The sequence below is a fragment of the Culex pipiens genome, chromosome 2 (assembly GCF_016801865.2).
Source record: "Culex pipiens pallens isolate TS chromosome 2, TS_CPP_V2, whole genome shotgun sequence".
Lineage (NCBI taxonomy): Eukaryota > Metazoa > Arthropoda > Insecta > Diptera > Culicidae > Culex > Culex pipiens.
In genome coordinates this window covers 118,547,997-118,556,544 of record NC_068938.1, presented here as the reverse complement: position 1 = coordinate 118,556,544, position 8,548 = coordinate 118,547,997, and the positions used below count along the sequence as shown (strand labels likewise).

Below are 8,548 nucleotides of genomic sequence, written 5' to 3'. Positions count from 1 at the left end.
TTCTGCAAGTACGGGAATAGACCTAATAATAAATCAAATAATAAAGGGAGACCACCTTTCCGAAAAAAGGTGAAAAAAATTCAACAATGAAACGATTTATTCAAATTAATCTTCATCATGCCAAAGGAGCGTCAGCCGTTCTTAGCAGAAGGTTTAGTACAAATAATATTGACGTAGGGCTCATTCAAGAACCCTGGATAAATAAGGGTAAAATTAAAGGAATTTCAGCTCAAATGGGTAAACTATTATATGATAATAGTTCTCCCAACCCTAGAGCAGCTATGATTGTAAAAAATGATACAAATTTTATTCCAATAACCGAATTTATTTCCAGAGACATTGTTGCAATTCAAATGGAGGTCCCTACGGTCAGATAAAGTACCTGGGTGTGTATTGCATCTGCGTTCTGCAAAAAAAAAAAAAAAAAAAAAACAATTTATTGTTGGGTGTGACGCTAATGCTCATCACACAGTATGGGGTAGCGCTAACATTAACAATAGAGGTGATAATTTGCTCGATTACATAACAACTAACAATATTGACATTTGTAACAATGGTGATAATCCCACTTTTGTTACAACAACAAGACAGGAGGTTCTTGACCTCACGTTTTGTAGCGAAGTTATTTCTGAAAGAGTTATAAATTGGAAGGTTTCTGATGAAATATCACTCTCAGACCATAAACAAATTGAATTCGAATACAATGCAGGTGAAATGATAGTTGGAAGTTATAGAAATCCCAAGAAAACCAATTGGGACTCCTATAAACTTCTTCTAAATGACTACGATTTCAATTCCGAAGCCGAAATCCGTACTGTTGATCAGTTGGAGAAGGCTTCGTCTGAATTAATTATTGCTATAACCAATTCTTACTCCGCTAGTTGTCCAGTTCAGCACAGATCTTCAAATCGTGAGGTATCTTGGTGGAATGAAAAATTAGCTGCGTTAAGGAAAAAATCTAGAAGGTTGTTCAACAGAGCAAAAAAAATCTGGAGATTGGGACTCATATAAAAAAGCCCTGACTGAATACAATTAAGAAATAAAACGTTCTAAATGCAACGACTGGAGACGTTCGTGTGAAAAAATCGAGGAAACTCCAATAGTCGCAAGATTACAAAAAGCTCTTTCCAAAGATCATTCAAACGGTCTAGGAAATCTTAAAAAGGCAGATGGGTGTTTTACAAAAAATGCATCCGAAACTCTGAATTTAATGATGGAATCTCACTTTCCTGGCTCGACCAAGGTAATAAGTTGTATAGATCAGGCCGTGGGCGAAAGACTGACAAAAGATTGGTTTGTACTTGCCCATAATCAAGCCTGTGAAATATTTACTCGTTTCAAGGTTGACTGGGCGGTGAGCTCTTTCAAACCAATTAAATCCGCAGGGATGGATGGCATCTTTCCTGCTCTTCTCCAGCAGGGTAAAGATATTATCAATGCTAAATTAACAGACATTTTTCGAGCCAGTATCGCTCTTAGCTATATCCCAAAAGCTTGGAGAGAGGTACGGGTCATATTTATTCCAAAAGTTGGGAAAAGGGACAAAACAAGTCCAAAATTCTTCCGTCCAATTAGTCTCTCTTCTATTCTATCCAGATTTTTAAGCGAAAATGGCGTTCGAATGATAAACGCCCGAAATGTCAAAATCACGCAGTGGTGCCAACATTACGAAAAAAGTGTGCCATGTATGACATCTACATTTTATTTTCTAATGTTGGTGCTACTGCGCGATTTTGACATTTGGGACGTTCACCATTCGAACGCCATCTTTGCTTAAAAACCTGGATAAAATTCTTGATGATTTTGTAAAAAAAACGTTCATGATTAAATTTCCTCTTAGTAATAGCCAATTTGCATACCAAAGTGGTAAATCTAAATCTGCTTTAAACTGTTTAGTTTCTAAAATTGAGAAGTCCCTCAAAGCCAAGGAAGTAGCTCTGGCTGCTTTCCTAGACATTGAAGGAGCTTTTGATAATGCATCTCACAGCTCTATGCGTTCCGCCATGGAATCAAGGGGCTTTGGCTCATGGATTATCAAATGAATTGTAACAATGCTTATTGAAAGGGAGATATCTGCCTACCTTGGAGGAGAACAATTGGTAATCAGACCACGGAGGGGATGTCCACAAGGTGGAGTTCTATCACCTCTGCTATGGTCATTAGTAGTCGACGATCTTCTGAAAAAGTTGGCGAGTCTCGGCTTTGAACTGATCAGCTATGCGGATGACATCTGTATAATAGTTCGGGGAAAAATAGGTAGCGAAATTTGTAACCGAATGCAATCGGCCTTGAATTTTTATCTCAAAATGGGGGTCTTGGTATAAATCCCTCTAAAACAGTTATAATACCGTTCACAAGACGAAGGACACTAGCACTACCTAATCTTGCTATTCGTGGGACAACCATTGAGTATTCTAACGAAGTGAAATATCTTGGTATTACTTTAGATAGGAAACTTAATTGGAATGCTCACCTGAATAATGTATTAAACAAAGGAATTAATTCTCTATGGCTGAGTAAAAAAACTTTTGGAAAAAAGTGGGGTCTCCGCCCTAAAATGATTTATAGGATAAATACATGTATCGAGGTTTTTAAGCGAAGATGTCGTTCGAATAGTGAACGCCCGAAATGTCAAAATCACGCAGTGGTACCAACATTACGGAACAAGTGTGCCATGACATGACAGCCATATTTTTTTTCTAATGTTGGTGCTACTGCGCGATTTTGACATTTCGGGTGTTCACCATTCGAACGCCATCTTCGCTTAAAAACCTGGATAGTTAGAACAAGAATTACGTATGCGTCACTTGTGTGGTGGCCAAAAGTTGAAGAAACAATTGCACAAAATAAATTAGCTTAGCTGCAAAGATTAGCCACCATTTCAATAACTGGAGCTAAGCATGAATGATGAAGATTTGACAGGGCACCTAAAAGTCCTTAAAAACTTGACCTTGAATCCGGCGTTAAACTCAATAGTAGACTGGATGCCGACAAAGGCTAACTATGACATTCCGTTCACAGTGGACGCTAAAAGTCGCTACACACAAAAAAATATTACGGTAATGACAAAAGTAACTTACTTTTGAATTAAAAAGTTGTTAAAATTTGCTACATTAAAAGTCTTTTTCTTGTTTTGAAAATGAAAACATTTAATGCTACAGTTTTTGAAAATCTCATTGCTCACTGATTTAAAAGTTTTTACTTTTAATTCGACTGTAAAATTTCATTCATTTTGACGTTCTCGTGTAACCGTGTACGCCTTAGTCGCAAATGTAAACAAACACTTTGGTGGTGCTGGTGAGTCTAGGACGCAAAGCAAAGCCGACCGTGGCAGCAGCCAGGATTCGGAAGCGGAAACCTTCGTGAGCCAAACAGCAGCAGCGGAACGCCTTCGAAGGAGGGTAGTGCAGGAGCGGGACGAGGTCGAGTGCTCGGAAAGGACAAAACCAGCTTCCTGCAGGAACTGCAGCTGTTCCACGGCCGGAATGCGTAAGAACGAAGCTTGGGTGTTTAGCGGGGTTTGTGATTGATTTTGTTTGTTTTTGTAGGATGAGAGGTAGGAATGTGGATTCGCACCGGTTGTATTGGGTGGTGGTGGCCCGGGATTGAAGGTCAATTCGCGGGAGGACTGGGGCGAGATCATCGAGGAGATGGCGCTGCCGAAGCGTTGCGTGAACAACGAGATTTCGTTGAAGAAGATTAACTTCTGGTTTTGGACAAGTTCGCGAAAGTTTATTTTCACGATGGGCCTCCGACGAAGAGGAGGACGACGAAAAGCTACATATTGTCCGTTTCTCTCGAAGGTATACGCCGCGCGGCATTTCAGAATGTGCCGCAGACACTGTTGCCAGCGATTTTCTGCACTTTTGGTCCAATAAAAACATTCCCGGCAACAATGCCATGCAATTCGAAGAAGAAGATTAATAAAAACAAAACGCATAGTATAAAGCTATCTAAGCCCGATCTCACAACCACTAACACACCATTTGTTTTGCTGGCTGGTACAAAATTTAACCTCACTTTTTTCGTGTACGTACACGCAATACATGCGCACGTAGATAACTCTATGGGATTTGACAGCGCGCATTTGCCGAAAGTGCGGCGCGTCGTTTCGAGGCTGGTATGCCGCGTGTCTTTTTCGGGAATACGCGCAATAATTGGAGGTGGTCAGTGCAGATGTTGCACTCGGTGCCGGTGGTTTAAAGCACCGGTGAGTATTGAGAATGTGTGCAGTGGCTAGCCAACTTCACTTACTTTCCATCTCTTATAGCAATTTCCCGCCCACAAACACTCACGTCGCGACGGCGCAGCTTCAGCCGAATGAATCTGGACAGTGAGCCAAAAAAAATCTGTGTCATTCTCGAAGTAGGATTACGTGCTCAAAATCGAACTCCGTTCCGAGGGCCTCATCAACTCCATGTTCCGGATGCACTTCCAGCATCAGGAACTCCCCGTTCAGGCACTTTACTTTCCAGCCGGGAAACGTCGACCATCCTTCCCGAATCAATGGCCAACTCCTCCAAGACTGTCCTGATTGAGGCCGGAAACGTGACCATCGTGTTAAACTGCTGTCGCGCTTCGAAGCCTCCATCCGGAACTGTCCAGCCTGGGGTATTCGGAAGTGACCGGTGGCGTACCGTATGAAACAGAAGCTAGTGGAGAAGCAAAATCAAATATAAAAAAAAATCAAACCATCTACATTAACGACCCCCGGGTCTGTTGTGGTCTCTATTGCAAGTTTCTGCTCGAACCTAGGAGTCCGAAGGCTTGAATGGGGAGAGCACCCAAACCTCTTTCTACTCCAAGGAACCTTCCACCCCATTGTTTGAACTGACGACCTTTGGATTGCGAGTCCAACCGTCACCAGCGATTCCACCGGAATAGGTTTGGTTTGGTGTGTTGTTTGTACTTATGGCATGGAGACGACTCCTACACCTGGAATGACTTAACGGCCTAACAACCAAGGCTGGGACCGACATTTTACTTCCTCATCCGATGGAAGGTTGTAGCAGATGGGAATCGAACCCAGAATCATCCGCTTACAAAGCGGATAGCGTAACCATTCGGCCACGCACTGCCACAAGTGGAGTGGAGAAGCATTAAATACAAAAAAATGTTTTTCTAACTTACTGTTTAATTTTTTTTAAATAAATGTTAAAAACCAAGCACATTTTTCTGAAATTAGCCCTGTTGTGCTAAATGTTGAGTATTCTTTCCATAAAAGGTTTCTTTTCCAATTAATAGTAAAATACTTTTACCAATACAAAGATTTTGTTCCAATGCATGGTAGTATCAAAAACTTTCCAACTTTTAAATTGAAAAGTTTGGACTTTCTACGAATATTCACCAACGCAAACTTTTAATCCAACGAACGATCTTTTTAAATTTAGAGTAATTTTTCTTTGTGTGTACGAGTGGGATAATGGTGGGCCTAATCTTCGTCCAGGCTCTATTCTGTTTTACACGGATGGTTCTAGAATGAATAATAAAACAGGAGCTGGAGTGTTTGGACCAGGCATTAAGACATCTGTTCCAATGGGACAATTTCCAACAGTTTTTCAAGTTTTTCAATTATAGATTAGCTAATATTTGTATCTTTTCCGACAGCTTGGCAGCACTGAATGCTCTGAAAGGGTATACCTGCCAGTCAAGACTAGTATGGGAAGGAATCAAATTACTAAAGCAATTGTCCCAAAAGAACTCGGTCAATCTTTACTGGGTTCCAGGGCATTGTGGAATTTTAGGAAACGAAAATGCGGACAGTCTTGCAGGGAAAGGATCTGAAACTGACTTCATTGGCCCAGAACCTTTCTTTGGTGTTCCAGATTGCTCCCTGAAAATGGAGCTATTAACAATTAACAATCAATTCAATCTGGAATTCTACAGATACTTCCAGACAAGCAAAAAGATTTATCTTTCCAGGTGGGAAACTATCTCGGGAACTATTAAAACTAGATAAAAAAAATTTAAGGGTGATAACTGGTTTGCCCATGCAAATACCACTTATTTAATATGAGAAAAATTCCAAACGCAAATTGTAGATTTTGTAATATTGAGAATGAAACATCAGAGCACCTTTTGTGTAATTGTGGTGCCCTAATTCAAACTAGAATATTATTGTTCCGGATCGAGCCCTTCAACTTCAGTGGACTGTATTTGGGGGGGTTTTCTGCTCGTCCAGAGCTCACGGGGTCAACGAACTTTCTTCACAACACGGATCGAAATAGAACACAATTTGTTGTGCGGAGGGACGTTTATTACGCGGCGCGATCGGGCGGAGTACAAAGTACGCGGGGGGTTCTGCGAACCGAGCCGGTTGGGTGTTGGCTGAAGACTTAACTTTATTGTCTCAAAGTAAACAAATCAGACCCGTCGGGCTCTCCCGTACGGTCTCTCTTCTCTTCAATTTCTCTCTCGCGAATGATCTTCAATCCAATCTAATAAGTGCTATAATAATCGGGCAAAAGGCGCAACTTACACAAATATCATTTTCAAACAATTATTTTTTGGGAAAGGGATCTTACTTCCCTCCAATATCAACCATTTCCGTACTAGTAGGGTGATAGATTTTATAAAACAAGTCGACCCTAACTGGGACAACATGCAGTAAACAGGAGCTGCCTCTCATCGTTCCATGGTGTTGGGTTAACCTGATTTGCTACAAAAAAAGAGTCACACCACAATTTTCCTCTAATTGGTCGCAGTGGTCATAAGGCTCAACAAAAAAAAATGTTGATTTTGTGATAATAATGCAATCGATGCCTCTACACTGCCCATAATTGAAAATTCGGCTATTATGCCAAATCAAGTATTCCGAGAAAAACGCGTTTTAGTGTTTGTCACAAAATCTCCGTCAAGGCAATTTCCCATAAGAGTGGCATATTAGCCGTTTGGTTTTTCGCATCGGCAGCCAAGTCTAAACACTATTTCAGTGCAATTCAAGTTGCAGGAGATGCGTTGGAACATCCTCTACCGCCTGGTGCTTATATCTCGTTTTGCCAAAAGTGGATATTAGCCGTTTTTTCAATGGTGGGCAGTACACGCCTCTACACGTGTTCACCGTCTAATATGTGGCGTCGTGGTTTTCATCTTGCCGTCATAGCATACTAAGGAGAATGCGATGCTTTTGAAGGGCGAATCGTTGGTTCTGGAGACACCACATGTCGATCCAATGCGCACCAGACAACCCAAATTCCTTCTGAAATGTGTTCACCTGTCACACCTGTCTTCATTACGAGTGAATCCATGTTGTCCCCAGACCTGTAGGAACGGTTGAAGGAAAAGCACAATAATCCCATAATAATTTCCATGTAAACTTTAAGAGCTATTCCACGAGCAAAGCATACCCATCTCGCATCGACTGAAATTTTCAGGGATTGTTTGTACATATGAAACTAGCATCTTGCCAAAGTATAAGCACTCGAGGTCAAATGGAAGTGGGGTAAATCAGGACACAAGGTTTTATGGATCAAAAACGTCAAAAATCTTAAAAAGGCTGTAACTTGAAACTCTTGAAAAACCCAACAAAATGCAGGGTGGAGCATCCCAATTGGTTAAATATAAAGCAAGGTATTGGCATTTTAATGAAACAATAACACAATTTTCAAACTAAAATAAAAAAGTGTTCCATCATCATATCCAGAGTTTTTTTTTGAATAGGTCCTATAAACATATGGAAGACAATAGCTTATTGGACCTTTTCAAAAAAAAAAAAAAACTCAAGATATCAACTTGATTCGACCTGGAGCTTGTAGGGGACATCTGGAGTACTATCTGTGGCTGATAACGCTTTGGGTAAGGCAGTTTAATACATAAAATATACATGTTACCATTTACGACCTTAACTGGTTATCGATCGCCTTGATAAAAAGCAGTCTAGAAGACAACGGCCAGTTACCGAACAAGTACTGTTAGTACCTATATTGAATATTGGTTCAAGAATGCGGATCCTTATGGGCGTTTGCAAGCAGTAACAGAGGCGATTCGGAACATTTCCGGCACAAATTTGTATGGTTGAAATTTGTATTTTATAGTAGTGATGCAAATTTGCAATTTTAACCGTCCATAACAGGGATGAATTTGTATGAATTTACTGGGACAATAGCCCAAATATGAGCTCGGTTAGTTTTTTCCATTATACCTAAGGCTACCAACTGTACGGATTTTTTCCTTACCGTACGGATTTTCAACCCTCTCCGCGGATTTTCAAAAATCAAACCATCCACATTAACGACCCCCGGGTCTTTTGTGGCCTCTATTGCAAGTTTCTGCTCGAACCTAGGAGTCCGAAGGCTTGAATGGGGAGAGCACCCAAACCTCTTTTTACTCCGAGGAACCTTCCACCCCAGTGTTTGAACTGACGACCTTTGGATTGCGAGTCCAACCGCCGCCAGCGATTCCACCGGAGTAGGCTTGGTTTGGTGTGTTGTTTGTACTTATGGCATGGAGACGACTCCTACACCTGGAATGACTTAACGGCCTAACAACCAAGGCCGGGACCGACATTTTACTTCCTCATCCGATGGAAGGTTGCAGCAGATGGGATTTT

General features: G+C 41.0%; 1 long non-coding RNA gene across 2 annotated transcripts; it reads left to right on the top strand.

Annotated features, from left to right (window-relative positions):
- The first annotated feature begins 431 nt into the window (after positions 1–431).
- LOC120419406 (uncharacterized) lies at positions 432–4,696 on the top strand. 2 transcript variants are annotated; one of them, XR_008211968.1, is made up of 3 exons: positions 432–3,489; positions 3,549–4,210; positions 4,271–4,696. It is a non-coding gene; the product is annotated as an uncharacterized LOC120419406 (long non-coding RNA). The 2 variants fall into 2 exon arrangements; XR_005605709.2 differs by having other exon boundaries at positions 3,549–4,696.
- Positions 4,697–8,548: the final 3,852 nt, after the last annotated feature.